The 21,212-nt window shown below is 38.4% G+C and overlaps 1 protein-coding gene across 2 annotated transcripts in view; it reads right to left on the bottom strand.

Moving 5' to 3' along the window:
- The window catches only part of PDE6D (phosphodiesterase 6D), a 51,977-nt gene that overhangs the window by 17,986 nt on the left and 12,779 nt on the right, over window positions 1-21,212 (bottom strand). Inside the window, exons 1-2 of one of the 2 annotated variants that reach the window (XM_082658327.1) lie at window positions 8,660-8,736; window positions 5,628-5,694 (exon numbers count right to left, since the gene is read on the bottom strand). The exons of the other annotated variant lie outside the window; for it this stretch is intronic. The gene's annotated coding sequence lies outside the window, so the exon portion shown is untranslated. Of the gene's footprint in view, window positions 1-5,627; window positions 5,695-8,659; window positions 8,737-21,212 lie in introns of those variants that run through there. 2 annotated transcript variants of the gene reach the window in all.

The following is a 21,212-nucleotide window of genomic DNA, read 5'->3' as shown; positions in this document are numbered from 1 at the left end:
TCTATGTGCAATAAAATTGAAGTTCCACTTGTCTAGCCTTTACAATCTAATACACTGTGACTAGAGTTACATTCCTAAAGTACGAGCTGGATCATATCATTACTTCCTCTTCATAAACCTTCAAAAGACTTTCACTTCAGAGAAAACTTCCTAACTTCTTAGCTTGGCATTTAAAATTCTTTACATTGTGGCACAAACATCTCTCTAGTCTCCCTTTCTGCTTCACAGCCCTTCCTATCCCTTCCTGTACCCCATTCTCATCTAGGCACAGTGAATATACTATGCCCCATGCAACTCTACGCTCTCTGGTCAGCTTGGGCACTTGTTTGAAGTCTCTCAGGAGAGGAACCAGAAAGATCAAGAGAGTTGAGTGGCCTTTTGGGGACCTAATCAAGTGTTATGATCACCACAAGGCCACACCAGACAAGCTGATAAAAGGAGGTGGGAAGAAACCTTTCTTTAGCTTAGAGGACCCCTGTGGAGGTAACCATGATGGAGGAAAATGGGAGTAAAAAAGACACAATAATTATCATTGGCAGAAGCTGGCTATAATTGCCCCAGATATACCAATTGCAGAGCAAAGGCACCCATATCACCTCAAGAAAATCTCTCTAAAATACATCAAGTGTGACCAGTCTTTACTTCCATCGAGAGAAGGAAACACCCTTTGTCCTTTTCATATAATGCCGTAAATGTTGTAGAGCAAAACTTGTTCCCAAAAATGGCAGCTTCTCATCATGTGATGGGACTAAGAGAAAGGCGACAAAGCAGAGCTGTTCAGTACCCTAACCAACATTACACAGTTGAGAGGCAGCAGCCCAGGATTTGGAAAGATGGTCAGACTCTGAAGCTTAAGCTTCTTCCACTGTTCCCGCTGCCTCCCCATGAAAGGGAATAAAGCAACGATAAAACAACTGTCTTAGTCTTCGTGCTCCTTCTTACCCTTTCCTCCAAAGATTAAAATTCACCCTTGTTTCTATTACAACTTTAAAAATTACCATGTTTTTTTCTTAATGAAATGAAAAACAACTTATTTGTAAAAAGACTCAGAAAAACTCTTAAGTCTTCAGCACTTCTAGAAACACCAAACTGCTCAAGCCAATGGCAATTCTGGTTTCAGTCACTGGTTCCTATTCTAGGTGAAGCTGACTGCTCATGAAGTGATTCACAGGTAAAATACAGCTTTTAATTCTTTCAACCATTAGTAGTTCAGGTCTCCCTTAGTTTGCTCATTCTCCTATACCCTGAGTTTGCAGTCTTTGGATGATGCAGAGTTGAGGGTGACTATTAGGCTATGGAAGAGGAATATACATTTTTAACAATGGATGAAAAGAAATATTTTGTTTTCAAGGAAGAGAATGGGTCAAGAAGTGTTGAGTAAGGAGAAATAAAGATGCTAGTATAAAGTAAGCCATGGGGAAACACCAGAAGCATTCCCTTTGAAGTCAGAAGTAGGACAGAGATACCTTCTAGCACCACTATTATTTACTTTATTCTGGAGGTACTAGACAATACAATTATAAGAGAAAATAATATGAAATATAAAAATTGGACAAGAGAAAATAAAATTATCATTATTTGCAAGTGATATGATTATATATCTGGAAAACCCAAAAGAATCAAAAGAAAACCTACTGTAAATAATAAACAAATAAGGATGCTTGGCCCCAAATTAATACTATATTAACAAATAGCAGAAAATATAATGGAATGAAAAATCTCACAAGCAAAAGGAACAAAAAAGTTAAATACTTAGGAAGAAACATATCAAGAAAGTTGTAAGCTCTGCAAGAAAAAAAACCCTCTAAATGCAACTGAGGGGCACAAAAGAAATATTAAATAAATGGAAAGACCCTAATTTTGGATGGAAAAATTAATGTCATGAAGATTAATCTGTAAATTTAATGCAATCCAAATAAGTTTAACTATAGGATATTTAAAAAACCAGGTAAACTGATTTTAAAATTCATATGGACAATATGAGAATCATCAGGGAAATCCTGAAGAGTAACAAGCAAAAGGTAACAAGAAATACATCCTTCCAGATATTAAAACTTATAAAGCTATAGTAATTAAAATAGTGTAGAGCTGAACGTGACTAGGCAGGTCAATGGAAGAGAACAGAAAATTGACCAATGGAAGAGAATAGAAAAAATCATACGGAATTTAGTATATATTAATAGAGACATTTAAAATCAGCGGCAAAAAAGATGGACTAGTGAATAAATAGTGTTAGGACAAAAGGGTGGCCATACAGAAAAATTAAATCTCTAACTCACTCCTTCCATTAAAATGTATTTCAGATAGATCAAAGTTAAAAAAGGAAGGAAGGAAGGAATAAAGGGAGGAAGGAAGGGGAAAAATACAGAGGGAAATGTGGGAATCTTTTTTATAATCTAGGAGTGGGAAAGGTCTAATGTGATGAAAAATCCAGAAGGCTTTATAGGAATTCTCTTCCTTCTCTGACCAAACCTGCAAACTGCCAGAAATCTTCACTTCCTCTGTCATTGCTATATTCCTCCCACTTAAAGCCTGTAGAGGCTCCCTATTTCATATATAATTTATTCCTCCACTTGATTTAAAAAAAAAACAGTCCAGCTTTTAAACTGCAAGAAAGTTTTAGTTTTCACTATATAACCTTTTATACTGTTTGAAAAAATTTTAATCTGTATATTACTTAAAAATAAAAGCACAAATAACTTTGGTAATAATCACTTCCTAATTATTAACCAAAGGACAGGCCTAATTTTTCATGCTCTAGGTCATTTGAATTTCTTTCTTTCTTTGGAAGCTTTTCTCTTTAGTGATGATTTGGACCTGGGTTCCTCACTACTCTAATATACAATAACTTCTGCAGAAGGAGAGAATTCCAGTAGGATCTATTGAATTTGATCAGATTAATCTTTGCAGCAGCTTCTGCCATGTCAACTCTGGTGTCACTAGTTTCACTTCACTAAAGGCAGTGTGTGCGGCTTCTATAAACAGAGGGGCAGAATTACCAGGCCACATGTTTGTACCTCCTGGCTAAAACAGACACTATAACCAGACATCTCCGAACGAATCAAGAGTTAAAAATGAGCTTCTACTTGCCAAACGGCCCTCCTCAATGCCTATTTTTGTCTTCCTCTGTCTGATTTTCTAGTACTTGCTCCCCATTACACTTCCCTTTATTCTGAACTCTCATAGGCTTTTAGCAGGTGTTTTGTGTACTAGTTACTGTTTCCCTAATTTGATTATGGGTTTCTTGAGGGCAGAAGTGTTCCCACTCATTGAGTTTATAGCAAAAACAGGGAAATTTTTGGCTGTGAGTTCCTGGCTTTTGTGTCACATCAATCAGTACCTTTCCAGTGTGCCAAAAGTAATTAGCAAAAATTTTATTTTGGAGGGGGGGTAATAGGGCTAAGAAGGATGAACAATGAAGAAATCGCTTACAAATTATTAGGTCTAGGGTACTCTACATAATGGTAGTCAATATTAGTTTTTTATAGGGTACATTTTCTTAGGAAGAATTTTTATTTTAGGATTATGCTTGAATTAAGGCAAAAAAGGGACTAATTTCTTAATTAGCATTTTATTTTTATTCTACTTTGTAAAGTACAATTTATCTCTTTTTCATGGCACTTATTAACAGGTATCTTAGAGTTACTGTATAGTTGGGTTTTTTTAATTTGTTTGTTTTTGCCGTGCCTTGTGGCATGCGGGATCTTAAGTTACCACTTCCTGCAGTGGAAGTGTGGAGTTTTAACCACTGGACGGCCAGGAGGGTCCCTACTGTACTGTTCTTATTTACTTAGAACTTGGTTATCGTTTTCAGTCTTCCTTAAAAAATAATCAAATTCTAGAAATAATCTTTTCCTGCCATTGTAGTAACAATTTAGAATTATAAACTTTGGAAAATGTAATCTCTTAAAGATGCTACCAAAGTCAAAACAAGGGCACATTCCTAAACTATGCCAGAGAAAACAACAAAGACCATTAGCTCTATTAGCTTGAAATGTGACCGAGTACAAAGGAATAATTTTTTTTTTACATCTTTATTGGAGTATAATTGCTTTACAATAAGGAATCATTTTTCTCTTTTTTTTTTTTGAGGTAGACGGGCCTCTCACTGCTGTGGCCTCTCCCGTTGTGGCGCACAGGCTCCGGACGCGCAGGCTCAGCGGCCATGGCTCACGGGCCCAGCCACTCCGCGGCATGTGGGATCCTCCCGGACAGGGGCACAAACCCATGTCCCCTGCATCGGCAGGCAGACTCTCAACCACTGCGCCACCAGGGAAGCCCAGGAATCATTTTTAAATGGGCAATTATTATTATAAATAAATAGCACAGTCTCCTTTATATTTTCATACTATTTTTAGAGATTGGATAGTTTGTAAAGATAAATATGTTTGCTGGTCATTTGAATGCACACATTTAACTAGAAAAAGGTACCACATCTAAGATCCTGTGAGATTCCTTAATATAAGAGGAGAGAGAGATTGAAAGGTAGAGACGAGAGAGAGAGAGAAGAGGGAGAGAGGAGAGAGAGAAGAGAGGGAGAGAGAGAGAGGAGAGGTGGAGAGGAATGGGGAGAGAGGGAGAGAGGGAGAGAGAGGGAGAGAGAGGGAGAGAGAGGGAGAGGGAGGGAGAGGGAGAGAGAGGGAGAGAGAGAGAGAGAAGAGAGAGAGAAGAGAGAGAGAGAAAGAGAGAAGAGAGAGAGAAGGGGGGAGAGAGAGAGAGAGAGAGAAGGGGGAGGGGGAGAGGGGGAGAGAAAAAGAAAGAAAAACAGAGAGAGTGAGCCTGCTTTTTCATACATCTGAATTTAATGTTAGCAATTTAAAACAGTTGTGTGAAAATGAAGGGTATTTTTTTTTAATGAAAAAAAATTAAGTGGTTTAAAACGCTCTGCAGGAATTTACTGTTTTAAAGGTACCAAATAAGTTACCTTATAAATGGAGTAAATTTTCTGTAATATTAATGTTTAAAGCCCTAATTTGAGAGTTATAAGTGAATTTCTGTTTACTGTGATTTCTTCAGGCAGGGCACATCTATGGTAAGTCTTCACTGTGATAGGAAAGAATGTCAGTCATATTGGATAACTTCTGAAGATTATACCCCACTTAGATACAGTCATATTTCAGATCTGAACCACCTAAAAGCTAGAACTTAATTTGTCACACCACTGTAATATATCTTTCCCTACCGCACAAGACCTCTCTCTTAAAAAAAGAATTCCTTTGATGTCTTCATAAAGTTACATTTTTTGTGTGTTTTTAAGCCAAAGAACCTGGAGTGCATCACTGTCACATCAATGACACCTCATAATTAGCATACACTTTCAATATGGCCTCAAGCAAGGGCCAAGACCAAATTATCTATATGGGAAACAACTTCCAGGGCAGCACTAACTTTATACAACCAAGAGAACCTGAAATTCTCTGCTATATTAGCATTTGCTGGCAGAGGAGGCTGCTGTCAATTTGCTCCTGTCACATTATTTTCTTTTGTCTCAGACAGAAGCCACAGGGGAGGCTACAGGGTTTGCTTTTCACTTGAAACAACAGCAGAGATTATGGATTCCCTCCCCTGCCTAACTTGACTACTGGCTCCTCTCCTGGAAACAGGGTAAAACTGGGGACAGAACATACCAAACAGGACGAGCAATCTGCTATTCCATGAAACTTTTGGTTGGCCACTTGGGGAACATGGAGATGTCTGTCAGAGGAAGGAAAATAAGGAAATTCTGTAGAGCTGGCTTTGACAAGAAGGTCCACTAGCTTCCTTGTTACCCTCTATGTTTCTTTGCTCCACTTCTCACTTCTTCTAATACACATTGCTGAGTCTGACTGTAAATACGACAGCTGAAAAGCAGCTGGTTCCACAACTGTCTTGCATGGTTATTCACCAAATGGACTCTCTGGGTAATCCTAGAACGTATGTTACCCGGGGAAACAACAGTTGATGGTACTGTACCAATGTCCATTTCCTGGTTTTGGTAATATACTGTGGCTATGTAAGCTGTTATCATTGAGGGTCACTGGGTGAAGGGTACAAGGAAACTCACTGATCTATTTTCACAACTTCTTGTGAGCTAAAATTATTTCAAAACGAAGTTTAAAGATAAAAAAACAGACACCCATATGTACAGCCACACTACTAGTTTCTAAGACAGCATTTAAGACTCTAAGGCTGTGCTTTTCTTTATGGCCTTCAATATTCCACTGTTGTTTTACTTTACTTATGTTTAAACTTTATCACTTAGTTTTTTTCCTTAGTGATAACGAAGTAAATGATATTCAGTAATATAACAAAGATTTCAATAGGGAAATAAGGCAAACAGAGGCCTTATTTCCAAATGAAGTTAAAGAGAAACTGTAGAAAGGGTCACAAGGAGGAGATTTCTTGTCCTCCCTTGTGGTTTATCTCTCATGCTGAGAATTATAGGTTTCGGGGTGGGGGAAAGATGCAGAAGAGTTAACCAGTTAACCAGCTGCTGAGTTAAACAGCTGGTGGTGGTTTTGGACCCAGGTAACTAGAAAAGTAATGGTACCTTATAAAAAATTTAAGAGAAAAAAAGAATTTTATTTTCGAGAGGAGGGGAAAAGAGTTGGTAACGGTATGGCAAAGGAGGATGCAACACGGAGGCCCCTCAAAAACCTCAAGGATGAAAAAGCATGTAGAACATGTAGGTGGGAAGTACACTAACGAATACTTCAAGCTACAATAATTAGTTATGGAACTAGCATAAAAATAGGCACAACGATATACTAGAAAACATAGTCGTGACCCCAGCGTATATTAAAACTTCTATACTATACGCTATATTCCAAATCACTGAAGAAAAATGACTAATTATCTCACATTCTTTACTATAACACACTACAACTGGCCTCAAGAATTAGATATAAAGAAAATATATGTGAATATTTATGTGACCTAAGGATGAAAAAGCCCTCTAAACAGACATGCAAAAGAAAAAAAATCATAAAAGGAGTAAAGAGTATACAATTTGAAAAACAATAGTTCAAGACCCGAATGGTTTCAGCCAGAGAGGGAGAGTACTAGGGTTGCGGACAGAGATTAAAGCAGACTAGTTTATTCAAACTGTTTTAAGTTTTTACAAGATGAATATATTTGTTTATTACTTGAGTTAAGTTAATTTAAAAAGTATCTCAGAAAGTAAAACCATAGAACACCTGCTACCTCAAAATCATCATAAACAAAGTTAAGTCAAATGAAAAACTAGAAAATTATAATATGACAAGCAAAGGGACAAGGTCTTTACTATACAAGGAGCACGTATGTAAGAAAAAGACAAAATGGCTCAAAAGAACACTAGGCAAAACATGGGGGAAATGCAAGTTTTCACCTGTCAAACGGGCCCCCTGAGCCTGGCCCTCACAGAAGGTGAGGGAGAAAGAGCTGTCTCCCCAGGGTTTCCAAGGGAGGTGCCTCCCTGGGGGAGGATCAGGTTTCAGAGAGGCAAGCAGGCAGGACGTGGTGGGGGCTCCAGGAAGAGCTCCTGGACGGAAGAGACTGTTTTTAGGATGGAAAAGGGTTTTCTGACAGGGTGGTGTTGGGGAGGACTGGGTGGAGTGTAAGGCAAGGGGATGAGACTACCAGAAAGGACTGGTGCCTGGAGGAGCCTGCATTTTGGGAGGGTACAGGAAGTTTATGGAGTCACTGAGTCATTTATAGCCTATTCTCAAGGTTTCTGACTTTACAAAATTATTTTGGTGCCAAAATTGCCCAAGGGCTTTGTTTCTTCGGGCATTGACCTTTTTGACCTTCCTTTCCAGTCAGTCACCAAGTCCTGCTATTTTCTTCCATTAAAATGCAGTTTCATATTTTTCCCCCCTATCCAATCTGCATGCTACTGCCAGACTGTTGTTTCTAAAGTATCACTTGGATCATGTCTCCTCCCTGCTCAAAAACCTTTTAGTGCTTTCTACTGTCACTGGATCAAGTATAGACACACACACTCATCCGCCACCCTGAGGTGTCTCTGGTTCACTTCAAAAACATCTGCTCCAGCCAAAGTGGTTCAATCACAGACCTGTCCCTATATGTGACACCACCCCCAAAACCTTTTTTGTGCTTTTCCTAAGCTGATTTCACACTCAAACACCCTTTCCTTTTTACTTCTCCATAGTCTAGCAACCTTTCACGTTCAGTTTCATTCCCTCATCAGTATACAATGTAGTTAAAGCACAGGCGTGGAAACTCACAGCCCTGGTTATAATCATGGCTCTGTCATTTAATGGTTTTGTGACCTTGGGCTTAGTTTCTTAAGGCTTAGTTTGCCTCAACTCCAAAATGTAATAAATACTCTTACGACTTTTGTGAAGATTCAGTAAGAACTGATGTACGTAAAACTAATACAGTGCCTGGAACAGAGTAGATTAGTAGTAGTGCCTGGAAACTCACTAGATTAGTATTCATTATTATTGTCCAAACACCCTCTTTTCTCTGAGTGTAAAGTTTTTCTTACTAGCTGGTAATAGCTTGTGAGCACTGCTGTTTTCTCTCTTATATTTAAACTTTTTATACTTCTTAACACTCAATGTGCCAAGCCCTGTGTTAGGGGCTTTACAAACACAAAACCACATGAGTTAGGTACCGCTCTATCACTTCACTTTCTGGATGGGAAAACTAAGTTTGGAGATATTAAAAACCTTACCTAGGGCTTCCCTGGTGGCGCAGTGGTTAAGAATCTGCCTGCCAATGCAGGGGACATGGGTTTGTGCCCCGGTCCGGGAAGATCCCACATGCCGCGGAGCGGCTAGGCCTGTGAGCCATGGCCGCTGAGCCTGCGCGTCCGGAGCCTGTGCTCTGCAACGGGAGAGGCCGCAACAGTGAGAGGCCCGCGTACCGCAAAAAAAACACAAAAAACAAAAAACCCTTACCTAATATTAAACAGCTAGTAAAGAGTAGAAGGAAGATGCAGGTGATTCTTTGATTGGTCTATTTTTAAGATGGAAAATTGCCTAGGATTTTCATGAATGATGGTTGGGCAGTCCTAATGAGTCAGGTCTGGTCTTCCCTCACCTGGAGATTTCTCCCAGGGAGAACTGAGCACTGTCACTAGATCCGGCTTCAGCATCACTCTCCAAACAGCCAGAGCCTGGGCTTTCCTCCAGGGACCACCATGACCCTTTGACTTTCAGAAAGAAAGCATACTAGCAGCCCCATGTTTTGTTACAAGAAGAGAGGAAGATCATTTCCAGAGTCAGAAATCATGCCATAAGGCATCAAGAACAAAAACCAGGTTTCCATCAGCAAAAAGCACCCTTTCTGAGGAGAAAAAAAGGGAGGCTCTTAATAGAAAGAGCCAAGCCTTCTGAGTACAGAAGAGGCCAACTTTTCCCAAAGGTAACGTTTAAAAGAGTGTGAGTCTTAAGAGTCAGAAAGACAAAACCCTAAAGGGCAAGGGAAGGACAGACCTCACTATTAATTTATTCTTCACTCCGATGACAGTGCCAGTACATGCAATTAGAATTTCTTTTTTCTTTTTTGGTAAGAATTGAAGAAAGACAAAAATGAACCATTATATTAACTGATACTATAATTATGTTTACAAACTGATTTCCAGTGGAATCATTACACATTAGGCCTCTTTAGGAGCCTATAGTTTCCAGACTGTGAAAAAGCATTTCCTCTGAGTGAAACCTGCAAATTTTATCTCCCTAACTAAAGATAAAACTGTTTTGGCTGATAAAGGTTAAAGAACTCCTCTAAAACAACCAGAAAAGAAACAAACAGCCATACAACAAAACAACAACAACAAAAAGCAGACTTCTCATGTCTCGGAGAGTTAACATACACTGAGCTAAGGCTCAGTGTATGTTAACTCCCTGAGTTGGGAGACTGGGATTGATGGACGACCAACAGGGGTTCTGAGGTTTTGCCCTTCATTCATCCACTTGTCAAATTCTGCTCAGAGGCTCTTTGCTTGTGGAAGGAGGGCAAAGAATTTTTTTCTCTACAGTGCTTTTTGTTATTCTCTCCTGTAGGTCAAAAGAATTACGAGGACTGTTCAAATATCGTTAAGATGGCAATATTTCCCAAATTCAACTTGATCACTATCAAAATCCCAGCTGGCTTTTTTTGCAGAAATCGAAAGACTGATTCTAAAATTCATATGGACATCAAGGGACTCAGAGTAGCCAAACAATCTTGAGAAAGAAAACAAAGTTGGACAAATCACACCTCCTGATTTCAAAACTTGCTACAAAGCTACAGTAATCAAGACGGTGTGGTACTGGCATAAGGATAGACATATATATCAATGGACTAGAACTGAGAGTCCATAAATAAACCTCACATTTATGGTCAAATGATTTTCAACAAGGGTGCCAAGACAATTCAATGGGAGAAAGAATAGTCTTTTCAACAGATGGTGCTGGGATAATGGGCTATCTACATGCAAAAAAAAAAATAAAGTTGGACCCCCAACTCTCACATCATACATAAAAATTAACTCAAAGTGGATCATAGGTCCAAATGTAAGAGTTAAAATTATAAAACTCTTAGAAAAAATATAGGAGTAACTCTTTGTGACCTTGGGCTAGTTAAAGCCTTCTTAGATATGACAGACTAGAAAAACACAAGTGACAAAAGAAAAAATAAATTGAACTTCATCAAAGTTAAAAACCCTTATGCTTCAAAGGAAACCATTAAGAAAATGCAAAAACAAGGGACTTCCCTGGTGGTCCAGTGGTAAAGAATTCACCTTCCAATGCAGGGGACGTGGGTTTGATCCCTTGTCAGGGAACTAAGATCCCACGTGCTGCAGGGCAACTAAGCCCGTGTGCCACAACTACTGAGCTCGTGCGTCTCAACTAGAGAGCCTGCATGCTGCAAACTACAGAGCCCATGCGCTCTGGAACCCATGCGCCACAATAAGAGAGGAGCCCACGGGCCCCAACGAAGAGCCCACATGCCGCAAGGAAAGATCCTGCATGCCTCAACAAAGATCCCGTGTGCCGCAACTAAGATCCATCGCAGCCAAAAATAAAAACAAATAAATAATTAATAAGTATTAAAAAAAAAAAAAGAAAACGGAAAAACAACCCAAAGAATGGGAGAAAATATTTGCAAATCATAAATCTGATAAGGGAATTGTATCCAGAATTTATAAAGAACTCTTACAACTCAATAATAAGACAAATAACCCAATTAAAAAATGGACAAGAATCAGAACAGACATTTCTCCAAAGAAAATATACAAATATGGAGAAAAGGGAACCCTCTTGCACTGTTGGTGGGAATGTAAATTGATACAGCCACTATGGAGAACAGTATGGAGGTTCCTTAAAAAAACTAAAAATAGAACTACCATATGACCCAGCAATCCCACTACTGGGCATATACCCAGAGAAAACCATAATTCAAAAAGACACATGCACCCCAAATGTTCACTGCAGCACTATTTACAATAGCCAGGTCATAGAAGCAACCTAAATGCCTATCGACAGACAAATGGATAAAGAAGATGTGGTACATATGTACAATGGAATATTACTCAGCCATAAAAGGGAACGAAATTGGGTCATTTGTAGAGACGTGGATGGATCTAGAGACTGTTGTACAGAGTAAAGTAAGTCAGAAGGAGAAAAACAAATATCGTATATTAACACATATATGTGGAACCTAGAAAAATGGTGCAGATGAACTGGTTTGCAGGGCAGAAATAGAGACGCAGATGTAGAGAACAAACGTATGGACACCACGGGGGGAAAGTGGCGGGGTGGGGGTGGTGGGATGAATTGGGAGGTTGCGATTGACATATATACACTAATATGTATAAAATAGATAACTAACATGAACCTGCTGTATAAAAAAATAAATAAAATAAAATTCAAAAAAAAAGGGGCTTCCCTGGTGGTGCAGTGGTTGAGAATCCGCCTGACAATGCAGGGGACACGGGTTCAATCCCTGGTCCGGGAAGATTCCACATGCCATGGAGCAACTAAGCCCGTGTGCCACAACTACTGAGCCTGTGCTCTAGAGCCTGCGAGCCACAACTACTGAAGCCTGCATGCCTAGAGCCTGTGCTCCACAACAAGAGAAGCCACCGCAATGAGAAGCCCGCACACCGCAATGAAGAGTAGCCCCCGTGCGCCGCAACCAGAGAAAGCCCGCGCGCAGCAACGAAGATCCAATGCAGCCAAAAATAAATGAGTAACAAAAAAAAAAATTTATTAAAAAAAGAAATTAAAAAAGAAAATATACAAATAGCCAAAAACACATGAAAAGATGTTCAACATCATTAGTCATCAGGGAAATGCATATTAAAACCACAACGAGATACTACTTTATACCCTCTAGGATAAGTATTCTCAGGAAGACATAGCGTGGATGATGATGTAGAGAAATTGGAACCCTCATATACTGCTGTTGGAAATGTAAAATGGTGCAGCCACTTTGGAAGAGTCTGGCAGTTTCTCAGAAGGTTAAACAGAGTTACCATACGGCCCAGCTATTCCACTCCTAGGTATATGCCTAAGAGATATGAAAACATATGTTCACACAACAACTTGTACATGAATGTTCATAGCAGCATTACTCATAATAACCAAAAAAAGTGAAGACAACCCAAATGTTCATCAACTGATGAATGGATAAACAAAATGTGGTATATCCACACAATGGACTACTATTTGGAATTAAAATGGAATTAAGTACTGATACATGCTACAACAGGGATGAACCTTGAAAACAATATCTTAAGTGAAAGAAGCTAGTCACAAAAGACTAAATATTCTTTGGTCCCATTTACATGAAATATCCAGAATAGTAAAATCTATAGAGACAGAAGGTAGACTAATGGTTTCCTAGAGCTGGAGTGGGAGGGTAGAGGAAACAGGGGATGCCTGCTAATGGGTACAAGGGTTTCTTTCAGGGTGATGAAATGTTCCAAAAGTGCTTGTGTTGATGGCTGCACAACACTGTGAATACACTAAAAACCACTGAATTGTACATTTTAAATGCGTGAATTGTATCTTAATAAAGCTATTAAATACGTACTTTAAAAAGAACTATAGAGATATCAGAAAAAGCCTTCAAAATTAATGAAAGGATCATAAAATGTTTCAAAAAGCAAAAATCCAGAAAAGAATCAGAGAGACACTTGGTAAGTATGTGGAAAAGGAATCTGTAGGACTAGAAAGGATCCAGCAGAAAGTTAAAATATTCTTGGTCTGGATCTATTCTGAAAAACAAAAAAACACATGGCGGGAGGGATAAATTGGGAGTTTGGGATTAACATATACACACTACTATATATAAAAGAGATAAACAACAAGGACCTATTGTATAGCACAGGGAACTATATTCAACATCTTGTAATAACCTATAATAGAAAAGAATCTGAAAAAGAATATATATATATAACTTTGCTGTACACCTGAAACTAATACAACTTTGTAAATCAACTATACTTCAATAAAAAAACCAAAACATATTATATATCAATTCTATCTCAATAAATTTAGAAAAAAATTTAAAAAACACGAGCGGGAGAGTCTAACACAACCTGTTCTACCTTTTTTTTGAAGTTTTATTTTATAAATGACAAAAAAGGGATGGTTTGCATATGAACTCTTTAGATATAGGAAAAGCCTAGTAGTAATTTCTCATGCCAAATCCACCTTCCACCCTAATGTTTTCTGAACCATTACTTTAATAATAAAAAAAATACAGAATTAGGCTATCAAATCTACTAAGGCCATCAATGAAATCCATCATTCATTTGTGTAGTACCTTAAAGTTCATAAATCACTTTTATACCTACTATCTCAGCTGACCCTCTTGAAGCAGGTATCACACCCATTTTACAGATGAAGAAACAGCCTCAGAGACATTAACAGGCACTTAAAGCCTCACAGCTAGTGAGAAGTATAGGCAGATCAGAACCCGGGTCTTGCTCTACTAAGCCACCTTCTAAGTTTATAAAGAAATTGCTCTGGGATTCCCTGGTGGTGCAGTGGTTGAGAGTCCACCTGCCGATGCAGGGGACACGGGTTCGAGCCCCGGTCCGGGAAGATTCCACATGCTGTGGAGCGGCTGGGCCCGTGAGCCATGGCCGCTGAGCCTGTGCGTCCGGAGCCTGTGCTCTGCAACGGGAGAGGCCACAACAGTGAGAGGCTCGTGTACCGCAAAAAAAAATAAAATAAAATAAAAGGAATTGCTCTTTTGTATAGAATATTCCTTTAGTAATATTCCTTTAGTAAATACACTTTTTTTCTTGTTGAATTTTCTCTTACATATAGTGTTAGGAACTAATTTAAAATAGCAATTTGGTACATATTGAAACATAGTTTAATATGTACTATAACATATATTTATTCTACACTAATCTCAATCATATATTTCATTTTAAAAAAATAAAAAAACAATTACTCGGGAAGTTCCCTGGTGGTCCAGTGGTTAGGACTCAGTGCTTTCACTGCCTTGGCCCCAGGTTCAACCCTGGCTGGGGAACCAAGATCCTATAAGCCTCATGGCATGACCAAAAAAAACAATTACTCAGGATGAACAAATTCTAAGCTGACTACTACAGTGTTTCTGACTAATAGCTAAGAAGTCAAAATAATGCTTTTGTGCAATAATTTTGCTAGGCATCCAAACATCAAACATGTGTCTCATCTATTTAATTTACCTTATATACTAACATCAGTGGCCAGGGAAATATTCTTTTCTTAATTTGTGTTTTCATATCTTATTTAAGAGTTAAGGTACTATAATGACACGTAGTGCAGTATATGCACATCCTCCAAAACACAATGCCATTCTGAACATAAATAAATGTGGTCTAAAAATTGAATCCCCAAATTTTGATGTAATTTTAGATAGAAGTTTTCCTAATTATTTCCTCTTTATTTTCCCTCCAGAATGTCCAGAATAGTCATCTACTATACAGTTGTTAAACAGTTACTGGTGTGAAGTAATGATCAACTTACAATTGGTTTAAAAAAAGAAAAAAAAAATGTTAATCCACATTTGAATGACCAAAGGGTTTTGGATTATAACATGGCTGACTGGACATTTCATTTGCCTAACATTTACTGAACACTTATGAGTGTTAGGCTCAGGGCTAGGATATACTATGATTAATAAGACATGACTCTGTACATGCTCTCTGGAGTTCTCCTCCAGGTAGGGAAAACCACCAGGTAAAAGAATAATTACAATGCAATGTGAGAAGTACTATCTATAATGGAGGCTTGTACAAAGTATCGTCTTTGGCTTGCTTGTGATCAGGTCTTGTGAGATAAGATAAGTATCAGTGTCTAAAACATGCCTCCAAAGCTGAATATCCACTCACTAACTTGTATCATCTTTCAATACTGTGCCATACCCAGGTGTCGCCTCTCTTCCTGATTTGCATAACCAGGCAAGATAGCCAAGGTCGATAGCACTACTGTCTCAGGTTAGGCACAACCTCAGATCAAACACTACTCAAAGGAACACACATCCCCTCATGACCTTAGTCAGTAGGTACAGCTCCTGAAGTCTTTAGGTTGTGAAGTGTTGTGGAATCTTTCTCCTCAGAAGAACTGCTAAGTTTAAAAGCTGTGTTAGTCAGAACTACAAATCTGTGAATAAAACATTTAGCCTATTTCTCTGAAATTAAAAACTGTATATTTCTGAACCTTTTATATATAGATTCTGGTAGAGAAAAGGTTAAATGAAGTAAAAAAGATGACAAGCAGAACTCTTCCCCTGCAGAGTCAGCTACTGTGCATCTTTTAAAAGGTTCCCCAACTGTAGAATGTATCTCCTTTCTTCTGATTGTAAAGAGACCACTAGCAAAATTATTCCTTTCCCATACAATGCAACTGGACTGGGTCAGGAATAGAACAGCCAAGAGGAAAAGGCAGATCATTTTTTTTTGAAGCTGGAGGACTGGTATTTATTCCCAAGTTCAGGAAAAAAGAGGTACTTGACTTTCTTTAATTACAACATAGCCTGGCCAACTATATACCACTGATGTTTTCAAGATGTTGCTCAAAGGATATTCCAGCTCTTCATATCAAAATGTACACATTAATGCAGAGGAAACTCAAACTGTAATAGATATTAGTTGTCTTGAAGCACAATTCCAACTAAACCAAAAACGATTTGAAGAGGAAGTTCAGAAATATAATGCCCTCCAATAGGACACATAGGTTGCGAGACAAACATCATTAAGGATTCCCTAGGGTACAGCATCTTCTGGGATGGTAAAGTCAAGTTCTATGTGTTAGGTTTAAGTGCTCAGAAAAATGCTGGTACTCAATTGATGACAGTTGCAAAAGCCTCTGGGAAGGTCTGATCTGACCTCACCGCAGTTCTGACATCTCCATTTAAACATCTTCCCTTCTGTGGACAAGGAAAGCTTCCAAGCACTAAAGGTTTCCAAGAGTTAAACAGTCAGTCTCTCAAAAGACTCTAGTCAGTATATAAACATACCTTTTAAGTAAAAATCCAGTCATCCTGGGTCACGATTCACTTTAAACAATATAAAAGCCTATGTAAATGATATTTAATGGTATGAGAAAATATTTGTAATATACTGATGTGTGAAAAAGGATAAACTTTTTTTTAAAATGAGGAGGTTTACAAAATACATATAATGTGATCACATTTGTTAAAAAGTATATATACACATATGAGGATTTTTTACCAAAAGAATTCATGGTTATTATAGAAAGTCTGGAAAATAGAGGACAAAAAAACAATAGCTGTAATCCTATAAACCAGAGATTACCATTTAATATTTTAGTGTTTATATTTCCAATTTTTTCTATGTGTATATATATGTCCTCCCAATAAATGTAAATGTAAAAAACATAGTCTTTTACTTAGTCATTAGTTTTGCACTGATTTACATATAATGCTATTCTAGGAAACTAGGGCAAATTTTAAGATTCATGCACTAGAGTGGTTCTTAACCTTGGCTGCATATTAGAATTGCCTGGGGAACGTTTAAAATTCCCAATTTCTGGACCACCCCCCAGACCAATTAAACTAGCATCTTTGAAGATGGTACCTAGGCATCAGTATTTTTCAAAGTTCCCCAGGTGATTCCACTGAACAGCCAGGGTTGAGAACCACTACTTGCCAGCTTTCCCCCTTCTGAGCAAAACATGATTTACAGCAGTGCTTTCTTAAACTTTCATGTGCATACAAATCATGTGCGGATCTTGTCAAAATATAGATTCTGGTTCAGGATAGGACCTGAGATTCTGCACTGGCTCAGGGATCATACTCTGAGTAGCTGTAGGGTTCTGGGAAAGAAAACTCTTTTAAAGAATGGAAAGAAAAAATTATAGCCACTGAAGCCCATATTCTATGCCAGCCAGGAAGGGGTAATCTACAGCGGATGAACAAAGAATTGATATGAGGAGAAAAAGATGTTTCTAGGAAATAAGATTTTAGGGGACTGAAAGAAAGTTTGGAATAACTACATTTTTCAGGGGAAAACAGTCGTTGGAGCTTATATAGTTTGTGTGCACAAAGAAGGGCAAGCAAGCTTAGAAGACAAGAGAGGTGGGCAGTATGAGAAAAAAAAATCAAATGTGTAAAACATTGTTATGGAAAAAATAAAATCTTTGGCTGCCGTGCTGGAAATGGATAGAGAAACACCACAAGAGAACCTGCAGAATATTTCACTGTCAAAAACATGTTTGGGGGCCTCCCTGGTGGCACAGTGGTTGAGAGTCCGCCTGCCGATGCAGGGGACACGGGTTCGTGCCCCGGTCCGGGAAGATCCCACATGCCGCGGAGCAGCTGGGCCCGTGAGCCATGGCCTCTGAACCTGCGCGTCCGCAGCCTGTGCTCTGCAACGGGAGGGGCCACAACAGTGAGAGGCCCGCGTACCGCAAAAAAAAAACACCAAAAAAAAAACCATGTTTGGGAACCAGTACAGCTAATAAACTGAAGTTGGTGTAGATTAATAATCATCCTCCATCATCTCCCTCCTGGGACATAAGAGACCCCAGGAGCATAAGTCTCCCCTGCCAGTGCTTTAGGAACCAACAACAAACAGTGGACTATTTGCCCAAATGCTTCTCTTTGTGTGCAGAAAGAATGTGGGAAGCTCAAACATGGGGTCTCTTTGCAGCTTCTTGGCAATACTCTTCTTCGAATTTCTAAACTTCACTAGAGACGTAACAAAAAGGCGGCAGAGGGATTTTTTTTTTCCTGAGGGCTTTCCCATGGAAATTAGAAATGTTTAGCATATTTTTTAGAATGACAAAGTAAGTATTTAATATAAAAGTATTCATAAGTCACCATCAGACTGTTATTCCTTCAAAATAATTTCTAAAACCAATAAAATAGGAAAACTTTCATATAAAATTATCTGGGGCATTATATGAATCAGCTGGTACACTTTATCAGACATTATCAAATGGGCCATATCTGAGAAAACCTCTGTTTAAATAAACAGAAGAAACTAAAGGGGAAGACTTTACCAAGAAATGCAAGAATTCTGATGCCAGATGATTCATGTTACACATCTCTTGGATGTAAGAATCTTTGGCAGAATCACGCACAACCATAATAGTCCCACTGATCCTTGTATTCAGCACTTATTTACTGTATAATGGTGATAGTTAACATGTCTTGAGTGCCAGATACTGGCTAAGTGCTTTATCCACATCTAAATCAATCCTCACAACCCTATGAAATAGGTATTATTATTATAGCCCTTGTATGGATGAGGTATCTGTGGTTTAGGGATGGCAAGTACCATGCTTAAAGGTCACAAAGCCAATAAGTCATAAAGTTGGTTTTTGAGTACCTGATTTCAACAACCATTCTCTTAACATTTATATGACATAAACAGGCCTCCTGCATGCCCAGTCTGTACCAGGGAGAAACTACACTCAAGACTGGGGGACAGAAGAAGAGTAAGTCATGATCCCTAAGCTTGTGGTACAGGACAAGCAGTTCTTCCACGACACGAGGCTAGAAAGGCACTTCAAACACTGCAGAATACAGGATGCCTTCTGGTGTGGAACGCCAGCTCAGATAATGCTGTTAGTGTATTCCACAGGTCAGAACTCATTTACTTTTGGGGGTCCCTGATTCTTGATCCTTTACATATCCTTGATGGATAGATGACATATTACAGAGGATAGGCTCTGTGCCTAGAGACACAATTTTTTTTTAGCTTAGGCAAACTTTCCAGAAATTACTGAACCACTCTAACTATATAAAATCAATAAAGGCACAAGAATGTCCAGATAACAGATCTAGTACTAGTTGAGGGGTTGGTCTCTTCTACATTCAAATGATAAGGGGTATTGCTGGACAATCCAGTCCAGTCAGGATTGGGAGAAATCAGTTTCAGATTGAGGTTCTTGTCTCTCTTCTGAGTTTCTATAAAATCTCCAAAGGCTAAGGGAAACCCCACTGATTATAGTAGCCTAACAATGCTGTAAAGGTCAAATAATTCTTAATCTATGATTCATTACCAGTGCAGACAGATAAAGAAAGTCCTAACTCTTGCCTTTCTCAGAGCTAGCTTCCTAGCAGTCTTGTTCAACTTGATAACTGCAGACACAAGGCCAGGGAAAAGGTGAATAATATTTCCAGCCTTATCTGGCATCTGGCTACATTAATCACTTAAAGCTGGTCTTTCAACGAAAGAGGAGGCAGGGTAAAAGAACTAATATCTGAGTACCCACATTCAATGCACATGCTAAGCACTGTCCTAAGAGCCCCTCTCTTTTCTATTTTTCAATCTTATCTCACTTAATAATGACACTCACATGAAACACTACTGCTCTCAGAAGTTAAACACCTTTCTCAGGAACTCACAGCTGGTAAACATAGCTCTACACTATAATCTGTGGATGCTCAAGACCCTTATTTATAAAATGGCATAGTATTTGCATATAAAATGGCATAGTATTTGCATACAACCTATGCACGTCCTCCCGCATACTTTAAATCATCTCTAGAATATTTATAATACCTAATACAATGTAAACGCTATGTAAATAGTTACTGGCATGGCAAATTCAAGTTTTGCTTTTTGGAACTTTCTGGAATTTTTTTTCCTGAATATTTTTGATATGCAGTTGAACCCCAGGATGTGGAACCCACAAATATGGAGGGCTGACTTTACTGATCCACAATGGAAACAAAACTCTGTTTATGATAAAAAAACTTCCCTGTTATAAGTTGCATTCAATTAATTAAATATTTCAAATTAATGATCTCCTTGAAATGCAGCTATGTGTTCAAATACTAAAAAGTACACCTCTTGCTTTTCTATTCCCTGAATGATGCCATGAATTCCTTATTTGAAAGGGATTCAAGACCTTACAATTTGCTTTTAAGTACTGAAAATTTGCAGTGTTATAATCAATCTGAAATTACCTTAATGGACATAGAAGTCTTGTTTATTACAAAGTTTTTGATATAAAGACTTCTTATCCTATTCAGCTTATCTTCTGAGAACATGCAAAAGGAAATGAGAAAATCTCAGGCAGGCAAAGCATCTGGCAGTATGGTCCACATTATAACACAGAGAAATACTTTCATTTAAAGAGCAGGGGTTAGTATTTGAAATCAATCCTTGCCAACTGTAGAATTGCTCCTAAAACCTAGTTCAGATAAGCAGGTTGACATTTTTTCTGCAAACATTCAGAGTAACTTTTATATTTTTTGGCAAGATCAAAACTAATATTTCTCATAAATTCACAAAGGTGATTTACTAGTACATATTTGCCTCACGAGAGAGCCAAAGGAACAATGCTCTGAGAGTGATGACAAAAAGTTTATTTTACATGGAGGGTAACATTACTAGAGTACTCTTTACTTTCTCACTAAATCATTTCCCTTCAACTCTCCAAAGAGAGCTGCCACTATCATTTTTCCCCTCCTATACTATAATCACGCTAACCATCTCATCCACATATTTATTCCCCAAACATGCACTGAATTCTACTGTGTATCAGGCACTCGTTGTACTGGGGATTCTACAGATGTGTTACTCAAAATATGGTCCACAGACTGGTGCTGGTTTGTGAAGGCATTGGTTACCAGTTTGCAACAAGTATTAATTTATTTATTTTAAATTAAATTTTATTTTTTTAACATCTTTATTGGAGTATAATTGCTTTACAATGGTGTGTTAGTTTCTGCTGTATAACAAAGTGAGTCAGCTCTACGTATACATATATCCCCATAACCCCTCCTTCTTGCGTTTCCCTCCCACCCCTCTAGGTGGTCAC

This window comes from Grampus griseus (assembly GCF_964374135.1).
Source record: "Grampus griseus genome assembly, chromosome: 7".
In the NCBI taxonomy this organism is placed as follows: Eukaryota; Metazoa; Chordata; class Mammalia; order Artiodactyla; family Delphinidae; genus Grampus; species Grampus griseus.
Note: the sequence above shows the minus strand (reverse complement) of the source record. Positions and strands in the feature narration are given on the sequence as shown.